The sequence below is a fragment of the Bos taurus genome, chromosome 3 (genome assembly GCF_002263795.3).
Source record: "Bos taurus isolate L1 Dominette 01449 registration number 42190680 breed Hereford chromosome 3, ARS-UCD2.0, whole genome shotgun sequence".
Lineage (NCBI taxonomy): Eukaryota > Metazoa > Chordata > Mammalia > Artiodactyla > Bovidae > Bos > Bos taurus.
The window spans coordinates 55434225-55446313 of NC_037330.1; the positions used below are offsets into that span (position 1 = coordinate 55434225).

Here is a 12089-nt window from a genome sequence, read left to right on the forward strand (position 1 = left end):
ACATATGTCAAAGTAGGAAATTTGAAGTATGTATCTTGAGTTTGGGAGAGAAGTCTGGATTGGATATGTACATTTGGGAATGGTCAGTATGTTGACAATATTTAAAGCCCTGGGATGGATGAGACTCAGGCGATGAGAATATAGGGAGCTGGGAGGACTGCAATGCCACCAGCATTAAACATACACCTAGAGAACTACTTGTGTAATTGCAATTGTGAACAAGTGCCCTGAAAGAGAGCTTCATGGGGTTCTGAGGTATAAGCTGGTCTGGGCAAGCTTCCTGCAGAAAGTGGCACTTTCAAAAGGACCTGAAGGATGAGTCAGAAAGAATTGGCCTGAAAAAGAGAGGAGAGTTTGGGAGAAGAGAGCAGGGTAGAGTGCTAGCCTAAGCAAGTGACCTACGGTAGGATGGGGCCTGGTGTGCTTGCAAAACACAGCATGAGAGAGTGTGGCAAGAGCTTTGTGTGCCAGGGGCAGGTATTGTGAAATGAGATTGAAGGGAAACGTAGGGACCAGACTGAGCAAGGGGCTACCAGCCTTCTGAGGATTTTGAATTTAAGAGCAATGAGAAGCCATTTAAAATGCTAAGAAAAAAAGTATTAAACAACATATTAGAAGCCTTTAGCTGGAAAGAAGTTAATAATGAGTGTTTCAAGGGCAGTGTAATAGAAGTTTCTGCTTAAAATGTATATGAGAGGCATGGGAGAAAGCAGGATGAATGGAAAATTTGCAAACCAAAACAAGGTAGGATTGTAATATTTAATATTGCCACTATTTTACTTAAAAAAGCATAAAAAGAAATACAAAAAACATAAAAAGAAACACAAAAGACCAAGGAGGAATAATAGAAACCAGGTATGGTGTGCCTGGTGGTGTGACCCTCAGACTGAGAGTTGCAAAAACCTTTTTAAATTGGAAAGAATAGAAGCAGGCGTGTAAAATAATGAATGATATGGAAAAGACTGGGTAGCTGGTCGTGTTTGTCCTGTGTTTTACTGTTGGAACAGGTCATGGTTAATGAGTGGTGACAAGCTGTTTTCTATCTACCCATAGAATCCTAAAAGAAAAAAAAGCCTCCACTGAGTAGAAGAGGTAGGCGGAAAAAAAATTTGACATTAGAATACATTACAATGACTTTGTAGGGTTGCCTTTTCTGAAAGTCTTTAGAAGCTGGACAGACTTACAGTTGGCAACATTTAAACAGAAGTGAATAAGGACAGTGAATCTTAGAGTGTTTTGCCAACTGGACTTGTTAATTGTAATTGGACCAAAGTAGGAAACCATTCCAGGGGGCTGGGAGCAATGAGTGTTATCGTAGTTAGCACGGAAGAGAGGTATATGTGAGCTGTGGAAGTTTACAGTATTTTGTAGAAAACATTACCTGGGCCCAAGGGGTAGCTGTAAAAACAACAGGATATCAATGACGGAGTTCTGTGAGCTCTCCTCACACAGTACGATTTAAATCTGTAAGGAAGATTCTCATGTTTGGGTAGGTAAACAGAAGGGGAAGGACATGATTCTTCTAGGCTGCTTTTGTGTGTGTGTGTGTGTGTGAATATAATGGACAGCTAATCCTGAATCAAAGGGAATATCTGAAAAACCTTTTTAGAAATCTAAGATTTCTTGACAACTAGATACTAAATCATCTTATAGAAATGTCTTAAAGAAAAATCACATTAGCTTGCTCATCCATTCCTTCAAAAAACTGGTAGTTGAGCCCCTTCTTGGTACAAGGAGCAGTGCTAAATTCTTGATTGGTCCCGTGAAAGTAACATGGCAGATAGGCAGGTAGAAGTAGTGGGTTGGGCATGTGCAGCAGAACCATCTGAAGTCAGGGGTTCCGGGGAAGTTTCTCTGGGAAGGTTACATTTGACCTAAGACCTGAGAATGAAAGCTTACAGTCTGAGGTCATCACCAGTCACATGTCCTGTGTTAGGTCAAGTGGCTTCAATTTAATTTTTTTCTTTTCAAAAATCTTAAGTGGTGAAGCCTTTATGTCAGTTTATGACAACTTTTAGAAAGCCTAACCATCCTGCCACTAAAGTTATAGATTCTACTTACTTATAGGCATAATATTTTATTGACATCAATTTGCAACAGTTTTAATGCAACATAAGCTTTATACCTACACCACTAAAATTCCTAGTACAGGCTTAATAGGAAAAGAATCATTTGTGAAATAAAATGTTCATGAACAGTTTGCACATTCAACTGTAGGGGGAGTGAATATTCATAATAGGAAAAATTCCACTGCATAAAGTGAATATAATAGTTAACGAGGGACTTGGAAACTCAGAAATATCATCAAAATATAAATATTGGTGTATTATCAAGATTGCATATTATTCTGTATTATTAAATCATAAAAATCTCGACTTTTCCTGCAATCAGGTTTTGAGTGCTCAACATTTTCATGCCATTTAACTAGAACACATTTTTCTAGATACAAATGGATATATTCATTTCCATAAAAGTGATATCTTTTTACAGTATATTTAATTCAGATCCAGTTTCTATTTCCACTGAAATAATTGCTTATAATACATAGACTCGATTTTATATGACTAATTAGAACAGTGTATGGGAAAAAATAGGTCTGCAGGTAATATTGAAATTAAATATGTTAATCTGTACCTCTGTGTGCACATTTTATATGAGCTTTAATTTGCCAAATAAATTATAGTTCTGTGTTTATAAGGTGCCCTTGAAAGAGTGTCCTATTTTTGAGCACTAATACCATGGGGAAACAAATATACAAAGCTCTTAGCTATAGGCTACACTTGCATAAATTAAAGCAAGAGCAGTTGATTGGTAAGTAGAGCTATGGTATCTTTAGCTTTCTAAACACCCTGAATTGTTAACACAATTTTTTTAGTGTGGTTATTACTAATATTAAGACAATAAATAATACTTAGTTTCAATATTGCACCCTTCAGCCAGGGCATAAATTCATTTTGAATGCTGTGTTGAATTAATGTATAATAAACGTACTGCAGTTTGCTATCAGGAATTCTCGATGAAATGCAGGAAGTCAGTTCTTTGCTTATGTATTAGCACTGCCAGTCTTACTCTGTTTAATTTTAGCTATTTATAAAATTGCTCTACTGACAGTCCTCTTTATTTTAATGGGATTGTTTTAAGGTTAACCAGAAATGGTGTGGTGTGTTTCCTGAAACTGGTTAAAAGTACTGATGTAGGGATATGGGTCCTTAACAAAAATCCTTGGCACCATTAGACACAGTCAGGGATATCCAAATGCCTAACTGGGTTAGGGTTAGTTCCCTGTGGGACAGGGGCCTGCAAAGTCACTGTATAAAGGAACTGTTGAGCATCTCAGAAGGGAGTTGAATCACAAAGGACTTGTAAAAACAATGTTGCTGATGGAAGCAGACACTAATAGCTGTTTCAGCAATTGCCACCTACTTAGCTGACACTAATGATGACTGTATTTAAAATATTATTTTCTATTATTTATCTAATATTTTATTTTCTGGAGTGGATAGTCATTTCCTTCTCCAGTGGATCTTCCTGATCCCAGGGATTGAACCCAGGTCTCTCACATTGCAGGCGGATTCTTTACCATCTGAGCCACCAGGGGAAAATGTGGTTTATTATTGTCCAATAGATTGGTTCTTTTTTGTGATATTTATTTAAATAGCAACTCACAGAACTTTTTTCTTAAAAGAAACTCTGGGTCTTGAATCCTGGTGAAGGAGTACAGTGAATTCCCCAATAGCACCCAGATTTGCAACTAAAAGAAGTATTAATAGCAAGGAAGTATTAAAAAGGAAAAAGCTGGTATCAGTTAGCTTGGGCTGCTAAAACAAAATATCATAAACTGGGTTGCTTAAACAACAGAAATGTATTTTTTCACAGTTCTAAAAGCTGGAAGTCCAAGATTAGGGTGCCAGCATAGTCAGGTTCTGATGAGAACTTTCTTTCTGGTGTGTAGATGGCCATTATCTCATGCCCTCACTAGGAGAGAGCTTGAATGCGCTCTGTGATCTCTTCTTACAAGGACACTAATACATTTGGATCATCTCTCCTCCCTAATGACCTCATTTAACCTTAATTATTTCTGATAAAAGCCTTGTCTCTCAATATGTCATATTGAGGGTTCGTGTTTCACGTGAATTTGAACTTGGGGGAGATATTAATAAATCCAATCTATAGCATACTCTGAATTATTTAATATGGTTTTAGAATACGGGTTCATAAGGCTTTTTTGGAGCCAAAGACCCTTTGGCAATTTGGTAAAGCCTATGGACCCCCTTTCAGAGTAAAGTTTTTAAATGCATAATGTAAATTATACAACATTACAGTAGAAACCAATTGTATGGAGAGGTGGTTAGCAAAATACTGAAACATTGTGATCTAGAAATATGTGTTTCTTTATTAATACATTAAATAACATGCTCTAAAAGTTTGTCTAATAAGTACCGTAATTCTGATGTTCAGTTCAGTTGCTCAGTCATGTCCGACTCTTTGCAACCCCATGAATCGCAGCACTCCAGGCCTCCCTGTCCATCACCAACTCCCGGAGTTCACTCAAACTCACGTCCATCGAGTCAGTGATACTATCCAGCCACCTCATCCTCTGTCATCCCCTTTTCCTCCTGCCCCCAATCCCTCCCAGCATCAGAGTATTTTCCAATGAGTCAGCTCTTCGCATGAGGTGGCCAAAGTACTGGAGTTTCAGCTTTAGCATAATTCTGATGTAGTGGTGCATAAAAATAATATTTTGAAATACCTGTAGTAACTGTAATGTAATTTTAAATGTTTGTGATTTTTATTGGTGATAAAATCACAAGTATTGCTAATACTATTGTGACTGGTTCTTGGTATTCTTAATGAAAGAAAATGCAACATTTTAATTAGAGGTTATACAAATAAAAATGCAAGTTTTGTTCTTATCCAAATTCAGGGACTTTCTTAATTCTATGCATGGACCACATTAAGAATCCCTACATAGGTCATTTTGATGTATAGAACAGTCTTATGGACTCTGTGGGAGAGGGAGAGGGTGGGAAGATTTGGGAGAATGACATTGAAACATGTAAAATATCATGTAAGAAATGAGTTGCCAGTCCAGGTTCGATGCACGATACTGGATGCTTGGGGCTAGTGCACTGGGACAACCCAGAGGGATGGTATGGGGAGGGAGGAGGGAGGAGGGTTCAGGATGGGGAACACAGGTATACCTGTGGCGGATTCATTTTGATATTTGGCAAAACTAATACAATTATGTAAAGTTTAAAAATAAAATAAAATTAAAAAAATAAATAAAAGATTTATTTGCAATATTAAAATCTATTTTTATACTAGCAATGCTTACGATTTAAAAAATATGTCAGCTACTATTATATCTAATAACAAAGAACTATTCATAGTTTTTTAATAATAAAATTTGGTTTTAAAGAATATTTTAAAAGTTGTGGGTTTCAGATGGGCCTGAATGGACTCCTAATTGGTGTAAGGTAAGCATAAAATTATCAAATAGTTTTAATAAGTAATTCTACTTATAAATGGATTATTATAAAATGAGAATCCATTTTTAAATTCACTTGCCAAATGCAGACACACTTCCTAAACTGACTGATTTAGGAAAGCTATATGTGGATCACAATAAACTGTGGACAATTCTGAAAGAGACGGGAATACCAGACCACCTGACCTGCCTCTTGAGAAACCTATATGCAGATCAGGAAGCAACAGTTAGAACTGGACATGGAACTACAAACTGGTTCCAAATAGGAAAAGGAGTACGTCAAGGCTGTATATTGTCACCCTGCTTATTTAACTTCTATGCAGAGTACATCATGAGAAACGCTGGGCTGGAAGAAGCACAAGCTGGAATCAAGATTGCCAGGAGAAATATCAATAACCTCAGATATGCAGATGACACCACCCTTATGGCAGAAAGTGAAGAGGAACTAAAAAGCCTCTTGATGAAAGTGAAAGAGGAGAGTGAAAAAGTTGGCTTAAAGCTCAACATTCAGAAAACTAAGATCATGGCATCCGGTCCCATCACTTCATAGAAGGGAAATAGAAGGGCAAACTGAAAACAGTGTCAGACTTAATTTTGGGGGGCTCCAAAATCACTGCAGATGGTGACTGCAGCCATGAAATTAAAAGACGCTTACTCCTTGGAAGGAAAGTTATGACCGACCTAGATAGCATATTCAAAAGTAGAGACATTACTTTGCCAACAAAGGTCCGTCTAGTCAAAGCTATGGTTTTTCCAGTAGTCATGTATGGATGTGAGAGTTGGACTGTGAAGAAAGCTGAGGGCGGAAGAATTGATGCTTTTGAACTGTGGTGTTGGAGAAGACTCTTGAGAGTCCCTTGGATGGCAAGGAGATCCAGCCAGTCCATTCTGAAGGAGATCAGCCCTGGGTGTTCTTTGGAAGGAATGATGCTAAAGCTGAAACTCCAGTACTTTGGCCACCTCATTTGAAGAGTTGACTCATTGGAAAAGACTCTGATGCTGGGAGGGATTTGGGGCAGGAGGAGGAGGGAACGACAGAGGATGAGATGGCTGGATGGCATTACCGACTCGATGGAAGTGAGTTTGAGTGAACTCCGGGAGTTGGTGATGGACAGGGAGGCCTGGCGTGCTGCAGTTCATGGGGTTGCAAAGAGTCAGACATGACCAAGCGACTGAACTGAACTGAACTGATATAGTCTGTGGGGATTACTAAAATTTCTGTCAAAGAAAAAATAAATCTGGGCTCACTCCATATGAAAAAGTGTATCTATAATTTTATCTCACAATAGTTTCTGAGGTTGGCCTTTCAGAAAGGGAAGATAATTAACCAAAAAGCAGAAGTATATTTTACCAGAGACAAAAGACTGCTTCTTAAATAAGCTTACCTAAAGAGGAGGCAGATCTTCAGGAAGCATGGTTGCAGCGTTGAGAAGGTCTGCTTGAGTCAGAGCTCTAAGATGCCTTTGGGAAGTTACCTCTGGACAAAGAATTTGGGGTGCATTTAAAAATGGTTAAAGATCCAGCCTATCTTAAGGGGCAGAATGACCCAAAGCAGGAAATGCTGTAATCCCAGAGGCATACGTAGGCTGCTGTTTACTTCAGAACAAGTACCGGAAGGTGTGTTTAACAAGAAAAGCGAGTGTGCATGCTAAGCTGCTTTGCTTCAGTTGTGTAAGACTTTTGCAACCCTGTGGACTGTAGTCCACCAGGATCCTCTGTCCATGGGGTTTTCCAGGCAAGAATACTGGAGTGGGTTGCCATTTCCCCTCCAGGGGATCTTCCCAACCCAGGGATCGAATCCTCGTCTCTCGTGTCTCCTGCATTGCAAGTGGATTCTTTACCACTATGCCACCAGGGAAGCCGTTAACAAGAAAAGCCCCCAGGGCTTATTCAGGCCAAGTTTGAGGACATTGGGTCTTGTCAGTGAAATGGGCATTTAGCATTTGTGGTTTCCTATTTTGTGTTCCTGTCCCCAGAATACACACACACACACACACACACTCTCACAAACACACAATGAGTTGGCTTTCTTATTTATATCTATCTTGATAGATATTTCATCATCAGCTACAAGAACCCATAGTTTCAATAATGATAATTTGTATGGCACCAAAGACTTCTTAAGAAATGTATCTTTATTGCGTTTGCTGGTCAGATGATAAAATTGAGACTCTAGAGTTTAGTGGTTTGTCCAAGACCACAGAAGTGGGATGTTGCGGTGTTTGGCCGAGAACCTGTTATTTGTATTTGAATCCCATGTTCTCTTTGCTAGACTCCGTGGTCTTATTTAAAAACACCCTGACGAGTGGGCAGTGTCTCACAAGAAATCATATTTTAATAAATACTCACTAAATCTATTTATTAAATATTTAGTCAGTAAATATTCATCAAAAGGCCACAGCAGGTCTGGTAATGGGTTAGACACTGACACTATAGAAGTGAATGAAACAGGCATGGTGGTCCCTGTCCATGTGAAGCTTAGAGTCAAGTGGGGTAGGTGTGAGATAATGAAGGGGGACTTAAGTACTATGGGAATATGTAAGAGGGGCTGGAGATTTTTAAAAATGTAGGTCAGTGTCAGAGCATATTTAGTGGTGGCCTTCATTATATCCTTTACAGGTATATACACACAGCCTTGTCATTTAGAATATGGATTTTGGAGTTTTTCTGCCTGGTTTTGAATCTGTGCTCTCTCGTGTACTTGTTGTGTGATCTTGGCTAAGATTCTTAACCACCTTGTCCCTCAGATTCTTCATTGGTAAGATGTGATAACAAACAGTATCTACCTCAAATTTTATTGTAGAAATGTGGGGAGATAATCTATCGAAAATGCATAGAATAGTCCCTCATACATGTAAAGTATTTAAAGTGCATGCTGCATGCTAAGTCGCTTCAGCCATGTCTGACTCTTAGCGACCCTATGAACTGTAGCCCACCAGGCTCCTCTGTGCGTAGGATTCTCCAGACAAGAATATTGGAGTGGGTTGCTGTGCCCTCCTCCTTCAGGGGATCTTCCCGACACAGGGATCAAACCCATGTCTCTTATGTCTCCTAAACTGGCAGGCAGGTTCTTTACCAGGAGCACCACCTGGGAAGCCTAATCATAATGGTAGCTATTGTGATTGTTGTTTATTCTTTCCTTAGGGTATGACAATTATTTCATTGAATTTGCTCCTACAGCTTGTCCTGGGTTACTGTCTACAGTTAATACCTGCTAACCCCGATGCCATCTACCACACTGTCCAAGCTCTGATGCTTTGACTTCAAAGTGAACTGTCTTTGCAAGTCTTATATCAATATGATCTGGTCCATTTCATAAAGTTCTGTGTAATATCCCAGTTAAGACTTAGTTTTTTACCTTTAGTTTTAAAGGAAGCAGAGATGGGGCTCATATCTTTGTTGAAATTCTGCAAAATGCAATTTGAAGTTAGATTGACCTTCAAGCTGACAAAGTAAAATAAACAGTTTTATAAATGAAAATTGCTAATCTGAAATAGATCACAGCTAAGAACTTCATTTTTTATTCATTCTCTTCATACAAGGTTGATATCTTACAATTGAACATCTAATATTGTGCTTCATTGTGGGGCTCAGCGAGGATGCAGTTAGAGGAAATTAAGGACACAATGAGCTGGCAGAAACCAGAGAATATATCTGTAGTCCCTTATTTGAGAGTTATTGTATTTAAATGTACATAGCCTAATTAAAAAATAGTTACTTAAATTTTACAGTTGGATTCTTTTTCTTTTGAATAGTTACTACAGTTTTACTGTTGGCTTCCTAGAAATCAACTTAAACTGACAGTTCTGTTTTTATATATGGCAGAGTGTCACATACTCAGGAAAATAGCAGAAAGGTGCATGAGATTAGTTGCTTCAAATGCATATCTCTCAAAGAGTACTCTGTAGCAACTTCAATTATTTGGGGAAAAGAACATCTATTAATTAAGAGCCCAAATATTTACCAGAGAAAATATAGTGAAAGGAAAAAAATATAATTTTGCAAGAGCATGGGAAATAAATCACAGGATCTAAACATCTCCTCACACTTGCCTGGCAGCTAAGTCTAGTACCTTTGAACATAGAGATACTTTAAGAGTCATCTAAGGGCTTGTTGTTGTGAGTTGTTGGACAATCTGGGAAACTAGCCCTTGTTCTGGTTCTGAATCTCAACTTGAAGGAAGGCTGTGGACCAGGCTACGTTAATGGGGAAAAGTGACAGTGATTAACACTGTGCTCATGATTGACTTGGGGGAGGTGATGGCACCCCACTCCAGTACTCTTGCCTGGAAAATCCCATGGATGGAGGAGCCTGCTAGACTGCAGTCCATGGGGCCGCTAAGAGTTGGACATGACTGAGCGACTTCACTTTCACTTTTCCCTTTCATGCATTGGAGAAGGAAATGGCAACCCACTCCAGTGTTCTTGCCTGGAAAATCCCAGGGACGGGGGAGCCTGGTGGGCTGTAGTCTATGGGGTCGCACAGATTTGGACATGAATGACGCGACTTAGCAGCAGCAGCAGCATGATTGACTGTACCGAACTGCATAGTCACATTATATGTGGTATAACACCAAGACTGATAGTCTAGAAGAGGTGACCCCTGTGCATTTCCAGAGCAACCTCTGTCTCTATGCCGATCCTTACACACACACACACACACACACACACACACGTGCTTGTGCTCAAGGCTGAGCTTGTTGGAGGGCAGTTGAACTTTCTAAAGTTCTGATGAGACCCTCTCTCCCTCCTGTGCTATCATCTTACTTCTGGATTTTGGGGTCCAGAAGCTTGCAACTTGAGCTGTCTTGGGAATCACTGTTCTCTCTTTGTTCTAATTTTCTTCTATATATTTTAGAAAAGTAACTCTTCTTGTTTTACCCAAATAGTGCCCCAGTCTATTTGGGTAAATATTTCTATCTAGCTGAACATATCAACATACATGTCAGTTCAGTTCAGTTCAGTCGCTCAGTCATGTCCGACTCTTTGCGACCCCATGAACCACAGCATGCCCTTGATTAATAAAAATTTATAGATTTGAATTATACACAATCTGAGGCAAAATATGTTGTGCTCAATAATATACCATCTAAATTTATAACTGTTAAAAATTATATCTAAATAAATTAAATCCAAAAATTCATGGCAATTGAAAAAATGGGGGATATTGTAGAAATGGTGTCTAACATAGAGATATTCGATACAGGGTAACTAAATAGTTACTGACCTAAATTCATATCTAAAAGTCCTACCTTCTTATATATTCCTAGTTTTCGTGGAACTCTGGGTTCCTGTGATGTGGTGTTATTTCCTTTCACTTTTTGTGTTAACTTTCCAACAGGGAGACAACCAAAATATCATCGTTGATTTAAATCTCTCTGGAGACACCAAATACCAGTGATCGTCTCTTCCCTCTGATTCTCCTCTGCAGAAATTCAGTGTCCAGATGTTTCAGAAGCCAGATGGCCTATGAATCCTCTATCACCCAGAAAGGAAGAAAATATGCATGAAAGTGGAACATTGAAAAGAAAAAATAAATAATTTAGCGTTGGCATTGTAATGGCAACGTACAGGACTGAAGGAAAAGCTTCTTTTTCGAAAGCAGCAACTTAATAAAATGCATGTTATAGGCTCTATCAGCTAGCCAGATTTTCAGCCTTGCCTCTTCTTTCCATCACCATTAAGAGGCTTGCAGAGATCCACACTGTTTAAAGGGCAGACAGCATGGAAGAACTATCATGTACAATTTAAAGTAGCAGCTAAAATTGGAATGGTCACAAGAAAGCCTGTTTCTTTGCAATTAAATTGACAAGCTGTCTATGATTACCCTAGGGAACTTGGCAGCTGAGTGATAAAAAGACTGCAGAGTGTTGAAAGGTCTAACTCAACTTACTAGGTGGACAAAGACCACATCTGCTTAATATACTGATTGGAAGAGTTGTGGAATGTACTTGGCTAAATTAGCTGAGGAGGGATACTACTGATACTTTTTCCTAAGACCCTCTACTCAAAATCCATTTTAGACTTTATCCACAAATGTTTGGAAGCATGCATTGGAAAATAGTTTAACGCAATGCCTGATGCTTATTTAGCATGAAACTATCATTACAAAATGCTAGAGGAACTGAGCATTAATTAAGAAAGTAACAATTAAAAAAAAAAAACCTTTCCATCAAATGTTTGTGAAATTTATATATACTTGAGATAAAAACTGAGTGACCCAAGAGATTTATAGTGATAGCAACAACCTAAGTGTTAAAAGAACATGGATGATTTAATGCAAAATATCAGACAAGGATTACACAGTATTTTTATTGTTTGGTGTTCCTTGAGTTGGGCAAGCTGAAACTTAGGTAATAAAGGAGAAAACAATAATCATATTTTGGGTGGTAGGAATCTGTGAAGTCTAACCCACCCCATCGAGCAATGTCTTCATTTTAGTTAATGCATTCCTTAAAAAGGAAAAATGTACATAAAATGTGAAGGTTTCTTCTGAAACATTTAAAGGCTATTAGTAACATTCAATACTAAATAAGGGCTTCCCAGGTGGCTCAGAGGGTAAAGAATCCACCTGCAATGCAGAAAATGAGGGTTCAATCCCC

At 38.6% G+C, this 12089-nt stretch overlaps 1 long non-coding RNA gene across 1 annotated transcript in view; it reads left to right on the forward strand.

Annotated features, from left to right (window-relative positions):
* The window catches only part of LOC132345001 (uncharacterized), an 81078-nt gene extending 69955 nt beyond the window's left edge, over positions 1-11123 (forward strand). Inside the window, exon 3 of the long non-coding RNA XR_009494100.1 lies at positions 10829-11123. This is a non-coding gene — a long non-coding RNA (uncharacterized lncRNA). The remainder of the gene's footprint in view (positions 1-10828) is intronic.
* The last annotated feature ends 966 nt before the right edge of the window (positions 11124-12089 follow it).